The following is a 10446-nucleotide window of genomic DNA, read 5'->3' as shown; positions in this document are numbered from 1 at the left end:
GTGTCAAGCGCATGAAGAAGCTCCATGCAGATGGACTTTTGGAGTCTCTTGATTACGAATCATTTGACACGTGCGAACCATGCCTCATGGGTAAGATGACCAAGACTCCGTTCTCCGGAACAATGGAGCGAGCAACCAACTTATTGGAAATCATACATACCGATGTGTGTGGTCCAATGAGTGTTGAGGCTCGCGGAGGATATCGTTATGTTCTCACTCTCACTGATGATTTAAGTAGATATGGATATGTCTACCTGATGAAACACAAGTCTGAAACCTTTGAAAAGTTCAAAGAATTTCAGAGTGAGGCTGAGAATCAACGTGACAGGAGAATAAAATTCCTACGATCAGATCGTGGTGGAGAATATTTAAGTCACGAGTTTGGTGCACACTTAAGGAAATGTGGAATAGTTTCACAACTCACGCCGCCTGGAACACCTCAGAGAAATGGTGTGTCCGAACGTCGTAATCGCACTCTATTGGATATGGTGCGATCTATGATGTCTCTTACCGATTTACCGCTCTCATTTTGGGGTTATGCTTTAGAGACTGCCGCATTCACTTTAAATAGGGCTCCGTCGAAATCCGTTGAGACGACACCGTATGAATTATGGTTTGGGAAGAAACCTAAGCTGTCGTTTCTAAAAGTTTGGGGATGCGATGCTTATGTCAAGAAACTTCAACCTGAAAAGCTTGAACCCAAATCGGAAAAATGCGTCTTCATAGGATACCCTAAGGAAACTATTGGGTATACCTTCTACCTCAGATCCAAAGGCAAGATCTTCGTTGCCAAGAACGGGTCCTTTCTGGAGAAGGAGTTTCTCTCGAAAGAATTGAGTGGGAGGAAAGTGGAACTTGATGAGGTGATAGTCACCCCTTCCGAACCGAAAAGTAGCGCAGCGCGGGAAAATGTTCCTGTGGTGCCTACACCGACTAGGGAGGAAGTTAATGATGATGATCATGAAGCTTCGGATCAAGTTACTACTGAACTTCGTAGGTCCACAAGGACACGTTCCGCACCAGAGTGGTACGGCAACCCTGTCCTGGAAATCATGTTGTTAGACAACGGTGAACCTTCGAACTATGAAGAAGCGATGGCGGGCCCGGATTCCGACAAATGGCTAGAAGCCATGAAATCCGAGATAGAATCCATGTATGAAAACAACGTATGGACTTTGACTGACTTGCCCGATGAGCGGCGAGCCATAGAAAACAAATGGATCTTTAAGAAGAAGACGGGCGCGGATGGTAATGTGACCATCTACAAAGCTCGACTTGTAGCTAAGGGTTATCGACAAGTTCAAGGGGTTGACTACGATGAGACTTTCTCACCCGTAGCGAAGCTGAAGTCCGTCCGAATCATGTTAGCAATTGCCGCATACTATGATTATGAGATATGGCAGATGGACATCAAAACGGCATTCCTTAATGGCTTCCTTAAGGAAGAGTTGTATATGATGCAGCCGGAAGGTTTTGTCGATCCTAAGAATGCTAACAAAGTGTGCAAGCTCCAGCGCTCAATCTATGGGCTGGTGCAAGCATCTCGGAGTTGGAACATTCGCTTTGATGAGATGATCAAAGCGTTTGGGTTTACATAGACTTATGGAGAAGCCTGTGTTTACAAGAAAGTGAGTGGGAGCTCTGTAGCATTTCTCATATTATATGTGGATGACATACTATTGATGGGAAATGATATAGAATTCTTGGAGAGTATAAAGGCCTATTTGAATAAGTGTTTTTCAATGAAGGACCTTGGAGAAGCTGCTTATATATTAGGCATCAAGATCTATAGAGATAGATCAAGACGCCTCATTGGTCTTTCACAGAGTACATACCTTGACAAGATATTGAAGAAGTTCAATATGGATCAGTCCAAGAAAGGGTTCTTGCCTGTATTGCAAGGTGTGCAGTTGAGCACGGCTCAATGCCCGACCACGGCAGAAGATATAGAAGAGATGAGTGTCATCCCCTATGCCTCGGCCATAGGGTCTATTATGTATGCCATGCTGTGTACCAGACCTGATGTAAACCTTGCCGTAAGTTTGGTAGGAAGGTACCAAAGTAATCCCGGCAAGGAACACTGGACAGCGGTCAAGAATATCCTGAAGTACCTGAAGAGGACTAAGGATATGTTTCTCGTTTATGGAGGTGACGAAGAGCTCGTCGTAAAGGGTTACGTTGACGCTAGCTTCGACACAGATCTGGATGACTCGAAGTCACAGACCGGATACGTGTATATTTTGAATAGAGGAGCAGTAAGCTGGTGCAGTTGCAAGCAAAGCGTCATGGCGGGATCTACATGTGAAGCGGAGTACATGGCAGCCTCGGAGGCAGCACAGGAAGCAGTCTGGATGAAGGAGTTCATTGCCGACCTAGGGGTGATTCCCAATGCGTCGGGCCCGATGACTCTCTTCTATGACAACACTGGAGCTATTGCCCTTGCGAAGGAGCCCAGGTTTCACAGGAAGACCAGGCATATCAAGCGTCGCTTCAACTCCATTCATGAAAGTGTTCAAAATGGAGACATAGATATTTGTAAAGTACATACAGACCTGAATGTAGCAGATCCGTTGACTAAACCTCTCCCTAGAGCAAAACATGATCAACACCAGGACGCAATGGGTGTTCGATTCATCACAATGTAACTAGATTATTGACTCTAGTGCAAGTGGGAGACTGTTGGAAATATGCCCTAGAGGCAATAATAAATGGTTATTATTATATTTCTTTGTTCATGGTAATTGTCTACTATTCATGCTATAATTGTATTGTCCGGAAATCGTAATACATGTGTGAATACATAGACCACAACGTGTCCCTAGTAAGCCTCTAGTTGACTAGCTCGTTGATCAACAGATAGTCATGGTTTCCTGACTATGGACATTGGATGTCATTGATAACGGGATCACATCATTAGGAGAATGATGTGATGGACAAGACCCAATCCTAAGCATAGCATAAAAGATCGTGTAGTTTCGTTTGCTAGAGCTTTTCCAATGTCAAGTATCTTTTCCTTAGACCATGAGATCGTGCAACTCTCGGATACCGTAGGAGTGCTTTGGGTGTGCCAAACGTCACAACGTAACTGGGTGACTATAAAGGTGCACTACGGGTATCTCCGAAAGTGTCTGTTGGGTTGGCACGGATCGAGACTGGGATTTGTCACTCCGTGTGACGGAGAGGTATCTCTGGGCCCACTCGGTAATGCATCATCATAATGAGCTCAATGTGACTAAGGCGTTAGTCACGGGATCATGCATTGCGGTACGAGTAAAGAGACTTGTCGGTAACGAGATTGAACAAGGTATTGGGATACCGACGATCGAATCTCGGGCAAGTAACATACCGATTGACAAAGGGAATTGCATACGGATGATTGAATTCTCGACACCGTGGTTCATCCGATGAGATCATCGTGGAACATGTGGGAGCCAACATGGGTATCCAGATCCCGCTGTTGGTTATTGACCGGAGAGGCGTCTCGGTCATGTCTGCATGTCTCCCGAACCCGTAGGGTCTACACACTTAAGGTCCGGTGACGCTAGGGTTGTAGAGATATATGTATGCGGAAACCCGAAAGTTGTTCGGAGTCCCGGATGAGATCCCGGACGTCACGAGAGGTTCCGGAATGGTCCGGAGGTGAAGAATTATATATAGGAAGTCCAGTTTCGGCCACCGGGAAAGTTTCGGGGGTTACCGGTATTGTACCGGGACCACCGGAAGGGTCCCGGGGGTCCACCGGGTGGGGCCACCTATCCCGGAGGGCCCCGTGGGCTGAAAGTGGAAGGGAACCAGCCCTTAGTGGGCTGGGGCGCCCCCCTTGGGCCTCCCCCCATGCGCCTAGGGTTGGGGGAGTTCCCCCTTGCCTTGGGGGGCAAGGCACCCCTTCCCCCCCTTGTGGCCGCCGCCCCCCCTTGAGATCCCATCTCTTGGGGCCGGCGCCCCCCCAGGGGCCTATATAAAGGGGGGGAGGGAGGGCAGCAACCTACAGCCTTGGGCGCCTCCCTCCTCCCCTGCAACACCTCTCTCTCTCTCTCTCGCAGTAGCTCGGCGAAGCCCTGCAGGAGAACTGCTACGATTCCCAACACACCCTCGGATATACCTATACAGCACCTTTATAGTCACCGAGTTACGTTGCAACGTTTGGTACACACAAGGCACTCCTCCGATGTCAGTGAGTTGCATGATCTCATGGTCATAGGAACATATACTTTGACATGCAGAAAACGATAGCAATAAACTTGATACGATCATATGCTACGTTTACAGTTTTGGGTCTTGTCCATCACATCATTGTCCCAATGATGTGATCCCGTTATCAAATGACAACTCATGTCTATGACTAGGAAACCATAGCCATCTTTGATCAACGAGCTAGTCCGGTAGAGGCTTACTAGGGACATGTTTTTGTCTATGTATTCACACATGTATCTGAGTTTCCGATCAATACAATTCTAACATGGATAATAAACGATTATCATGACCAAGGAAATATGATAATAACCAATTTATTATTGCCTCTAGGGCATATTTCCAACATGCAGATCCACATTTAGTCTCCTTCGAAAGAAACTATAACATCAACATGAATGCTTTTGTTACAATCTTGGTAGTTACAATTCGAGAACAATTGAGGATATTTCTCACAAAGGGGAGGATTATTATCAACAAGATCTTTCCAAAGCCTAGCCACATTGCCAGGATGGATCACCACTTGCCTACCTTTCATAACCGTATGTCTCAACATACACCACCCATTCATAGAGTCGCAGTCGCCTCAACTCGTCAGATCGCCTAGGTCTGACCCAAGTTTGTAATACCTGGAAATGGTAATGTTTTTACTTCGTTGCCTTGTTGAAGGCATTGCTCGAGCTCGGATATGCTCAGACTGATTCATCAAGGTGAAAACCTATATTATGGCCTTGTGTGGTTGGATCCGGTGATGGCGGCGCTTGAGGGTCGTTCCCTTCTTGAAGATGTTGTGGAAGAACCTTGTCATCCATGTGGTATCATGAGATGATTGTTGCGGATATGATCATTGTTGTAGTTTGCCGATTTCGGATATGATCGCTTTGGTTTTCTTTCTCCTCATATACGCATAGTTTTGATCTTATATGATTCTGCTATTTGTCGGCGTGTGTTTTGTATGTTCATTGATGTTGGTTGTGTGCACCCTAACTATGTAAAGGCCAGGTATGAGCTCATTATGTTTGTATCTTGATGCTCTATTTTAAGCCAACAAAATTCAACCCTTTAAGAAAAAAATCCGGTCATGATTTTCATTCGAGGAGCCCTCGACTGGGTGTTCGGACACCGTTCGGCGGAAGGCCACGAATGCCTCCGCAAGATTGATGACGGGGATCAACGGAGGCCACCATGGGAGATTATGACTCCACGAGGGGATTAACAGTAGCATTTTTTTCCTTTCTTTTAGGCAATTTTGAGCCAGCTTGGCAATCATCCAGCTCCGTAAAATACGGGAGAGCACGAAGCGACACTTTTGGCGACTCTGAGAAAATAGGTTGCTGGCTGCTCCGCCCCGAGACAAGGAAAGCACGAAGCTGACTTGTTCGGTGCTGCTCCGGGGGGCGCCCTTATATGCCGCTCTGTGCGGCAAACAGTCGTCGTTCCGCACAGGCGGGTCTTCGACTGGGTCGGCCCATAAACGCCAGGGAACTTGTACTGTAGCTCCAAAAATATTGAACTCGCAGGAAACCGAACCATGGATCTCCTGCTACAAACTACGCGGTACAAACGGCTGAGCTAGCGAGCATTACTGATTAGTAAGCCGCGTCAATCTTTAAGAACGAATTCTTAGCGCATATCCGCATTATTCACGGAATTTCAAATGCAATTTTTTTCAAAGAAACCGAGCATTTTATGAAATGAGAACACTTTTCAAATTATTTTTAGAAAACTTCAAAATTTTCAAAAAGCAGGAAAAAGATTCGAAATCATGAACACTTTTTTTTAAAAAATGGGAACATTTTTTAAAATTCCAAAACACATTTAGGCAATGAGAACATTTTTTAAACTCCCGACCAAAATTTGAAAATACATTTTTTGGGAAATTTATCAATTTTTTTGAAACGGGAATATTTTTAAAACTCGAAAACATGAAAACATGACCATTCTTTCAAATTCGTGAACAATTTTTTAAAATGGGAACATTTTTCAAATCCTTGAATATTTTTTAAAATTCATGATTTTTTTTGCAGAAACATACCGAACATTTAAAAAAACATGATTTTTTAATACACGCACAATTTTTTAATTGATGAACAGATTTCAAAACTCGACATTTTTTGAATTTTGATCATTTTCTGGAAGCAAGATCATTTTGAACTTTTGAACATTTTTTAAAATATTTTTTTTAAAAATTAACTTTTTTTGAATATTTTTTAAAAATTCTTTTTCGTAGATCTGTTTCTTTAAAATATTTTATCTCTTAAACCGTGCGTCCAAATCTCAAATTGTTTTTATCATTGGATTCCTCGCGTCGAGATCTTTAAAACTAGACCCCATGTTGGTAGGTTTTAACGAACTTTTTTTTCACAGAAAAAGCAAACGAGAAAACCAGAAAAAAAAACTCGAACCGGAAGCATGTTTTTTTCCTTTTCGATAGAGGCACGACTGTGCCTCTTGCAGAAGAAAATTTGTGCCTTCACGAGAAGTAAACCTATGTCTCTCGTGGAAGGAAAAGAAAATAAAACGTACTTTTTTCGTTTCCAAGAGGCACGGCCGCGCCTCTCGCGGAAGGAAAACCGTGCCTCTTGTGGAAGGAAAAAATATGTTTTTTTCCTGTTTCCGAAAGGCACGGCCGTGGCTCTCGCAGAAAAAAAAGACACGTTTTTTTGTTTTCGAGAGGCACGGTCGTGCCTCTCACGGAAGCACATTCGTGGCTCTGGCGAAAGAAAAAAAATGTGTTTTTCTTTCGTTTCCGAGTGGCATGGCCGTGCCTCTCGCGGAAAAAAATAGGCACGGCCTTGCCTCTAGCCGAAGCAAATAAGACATGCTTCTCGCAAAACAATAAAAACAAAAACATGTTTTTTCTGTTTCTGAGAGGCACGGCCGCGTGCCTCTCGCGGAAGCAAAAAAACACTTTTTTTATGAAAAATGATTTATTTTTGTCCAAAAGCTAAAAAAGATTGGTCAAAAACTGAAAAGCTGAAAAAACCCGGAAAAAACCCATGTAAAAAGGCGAAAGTGCGTGCGAAAAACAAAAAAAACCCAAAATCCTAAGAAATCGCCCAGAGCGCGACAAGCGGCAGCGGCTGAGAGCGCGCCCAGTCCACCTCAAGTGACCCTTGGGGAGGCCCCCAACGTAGCGCCCCTTAGTTAGGGGAGCAACTAGTTAACGAGCGCTCCTTCGGGAGCCTCGCAACGATCAGCGCCACTTGGCGCTGTCAGCCATTCGCCACGTGTCACCCTCTGGACGCTCCCTTCAGATTTTATTTTTTTATTTTTCCGCACACGTTTTCGGCATTTTAAACGGTTTTTTTCGACATTTTGGTTTTCCCCCGGTCTTCCTTATCGTTTCGACAAAAAAATGTGAAAAAAAAAATTTGCGCGAAAAAATGCGTTTACTTTTTTTCCTTTCGTGAAAAGTCACGTTTTTTCTTCCGCGAGAGGCACGGTTGTGCTTTAGCGAGAGTCACGGCTGTGCCTTTCGGAAACGAAAAAAAACGCGTTTTCTGTTTTTTTTCCGCAAGAGTCACGGTTTTACTTTCGCGAGAGGCACGGTTGTGCTTTCGTGAGAGTCACGGCCGTGCCTCTCAGAAAGGGAAAAACAAAACGCGTTTTCTGTTTTTTTTTCTTTCGTGAGAGTCACGGTTTTGCTTCCGCGAGAGGCACGGTTGTGCTTTTGCGAGAGTCACGGCCGTGCCTCTCGGAAAGGGAAAAAATACACGTTTTCTTTTTTTTTTGCGAGAGTCACGGTTTTGCTTCCACGAGAGGCACGGTTGTGCTTTCGCGAGAGTCACGGGCGTGCCTCTTTCGGAAAGGAAAAAAAATGCGTTTTCTGTTTTTTTCTTTCCACGAGAGTCACGGTTTTGCTTCCACGAGAGGCACGGTTGTGATTTCGCGAGAGGCGTGCCTCTTTCGGAAAAGGAAAAAAATCGTGCTCCCGGTTTGGTTTTTTCGTCCCGTTTTTTTCGTGAAAAAAAAGTTCGTCAAAACCTATCAACATGGGATCTCGTTTTGAAGATCTCGACGCGAGGAATTCAATGGTGAAAACAGTTTGAGATTTGGACGCACGGTTTAAGAGATAAAACGTTTTGAATAAACGAATCTACGAAAAAAGGAAAAACTCCTGGGTTGCGACAAGTGGCGCGCTGCAGGTGCGCCACTTGTCGTGACCGGGGAAGATGGAGTGTTCTTTGTAATGAGTACTCCTTAATTAGTGATTTCGCTTAGTTAGTTGCTCGCGGTTAAACTTTTTTTATACAAATCCCGATAAAACTGTAGCATAGCATTTTTCTTTGAGAAACTATCTGTTTTTTTTGAAACACAACTAAGGCTGCGTTTGGCAGCTCAGTATTTTTGAAGTTTTACCAGGATACCATGGTTTTGAGAAAAAACACTGGTTTTAAATACTTTGACGTGTTTGGCACAAATTAATACTTCAGTTTTATAAACCGTAGTATATGTGATACTGTGGTCTTTTTGCTGTATTTGAAAAAAGGTCTTGACCTCTTTTTTCGTAAACACAGAAACGCTTGCTTCACTTCTTCCTGTCGTCATTTATCCGACATTGCTCCGTCTTCCCTGCAGCCATCCTGGGAAGAAAAGTACGTGCTATTCTAAGTTGACTACTCTGCCATTCCTACGACCTACCTTCACTTGACTACTCCGCCGTTGATTTGTTTAATCCGTTGCCTATTGTTCCATTGCAACAAGGGGCAGCCCGTAGAAACAGATTGCATCTATAGCCGGGTCTCTCATACCCATCTTAAACGTTCGGACAGGTCATTCGGTAATTGATCAGTCAAAAAAATCGATCTAAGCGGACCTCTCAAACCGTCGACAAACGCCTGGATTGACTAGCACCCCTCGTATCCAGCTCAAATATAGAAGAATATGGGGCGGCAGGGTCATGCCCGGGCGTGTCCGCAGGCCCGGCCCACCATCGACCCCAGAAAAACCCTAATCCGGGTGGCGAGCTCAAACCCTAGCTCACTCTGTCCCCCGCTCTCGCTCCATCCACTCCTCTTCCTCTCCCTTCCCGATCCCATCCACCACGATGAGCAGCTCCGGCAGCGAGTCTAACTCGGAGCTCGACTACGAGGAGGAGATGGCCCTCCGCATTGCGCTGGAGCGGTCCAAGGTGGATACCGGCGGCAACTCCGGATCTGGAGCATCGCCGCAGCTCCCGGCCGGCGCGGCGCGGACGCAGGAGCCGGATCCTCCCGGCCCGTGCGCAGCGACATAAGGACAACACAGTCTGCATCGGCCCCGCGCCGTCTCCTTCCCGCTCCTCCACGCGGCCAGCGCTGGGAGCAGGACAGGGCAGTCCATCGGATGAAGGGGCTCATCGTCCTTTTCGACTCCGACTCTGAAGGCGGCGACAACTGCACCTCCTCGTCTGAGGACCAAGACCCTCCAACAGCCGCAGACGCCTACAGCTGCATCGACGATTGGAAGGATAAAGGTCCGGCGAGGAAGTGGTGATCCCCCCTCTCCTCCTCAATGTTTATATCGTTTTTAGTTGTAGAAGTTTATGAACTTGTCCAGGGACGAACTATGATCTTTTGGATGGTGGTGAAGTATGTTAATGTCCATTTGCACCCTATCTTGTGTTCCTCTGCAGCCGATTTTTGTTGTCCGTCATTTGATCACGTAGGATAGATCAACATTTGCATCTCTAGTATGGATATAAGGCGCCGAATATGCGATACGCGGATGCAAAGTGGCAAATATGAGGGGTGCCCGATGAGTGCACGCGGACGTGCCCGGGCGCGTCCACGGACGCTTGAGGGGCCGTATTTGCCAACTGGCTGTAGATGCTCTTAGAATGGGAAGTTGATTGATTGATCCTGACTTCCCGATACACGGCATGCTAAGCTAGCTAGCCAATTGATTGTGTGAATGGCCCTACACACAGCCTGATTGATCGTTGTAACTTCTTGTCCTTCAGTGCAGCTGAGTTCAGTTCAGGTAGACGATGAATGCAACAGTTAAACCAGGAAAAGTGAGGAATACTGCATTTGCCAAACATCTTCATAGTTTTGCTAAAACTGAGAAAAACCGTGGTTTTTAAAAACTGAAGTATCCATTGCCCACGCATTTGAATACTGAGGTTTTCACTTACTAAGGTTTTGGAAAAACTGTGTAGCCAAACCTAACTTTTTTTGTTGAGACAAGAAACACAACTAACTGTAGCATAGCAAAGTTGAGCACCCGCCGCAGTGCAATCTCCTCACCCGTGAACCCTCGCGCAAAAGCCCA

Source organism: Triticum aestivum, chromosome 7D, assembly GCF_018294505.1.
Source record: "Triticum aestivum cultivar Chinese Spring chromosome 7D, IWGSC CS RefSeq v2.1, whole genome shotgun sequence".
NCBI classification, from domain to species: Eukaryota; Viridiplantae; Streptophyta; class Magnoliopsida; order Poales; family Poaceae; genus Triticum; species Triticum aestivum.
The sequence above is the reverse complement of the archived record's forward strand: the minus strand, read 5'-3'. Positions refer to the sequence as shown.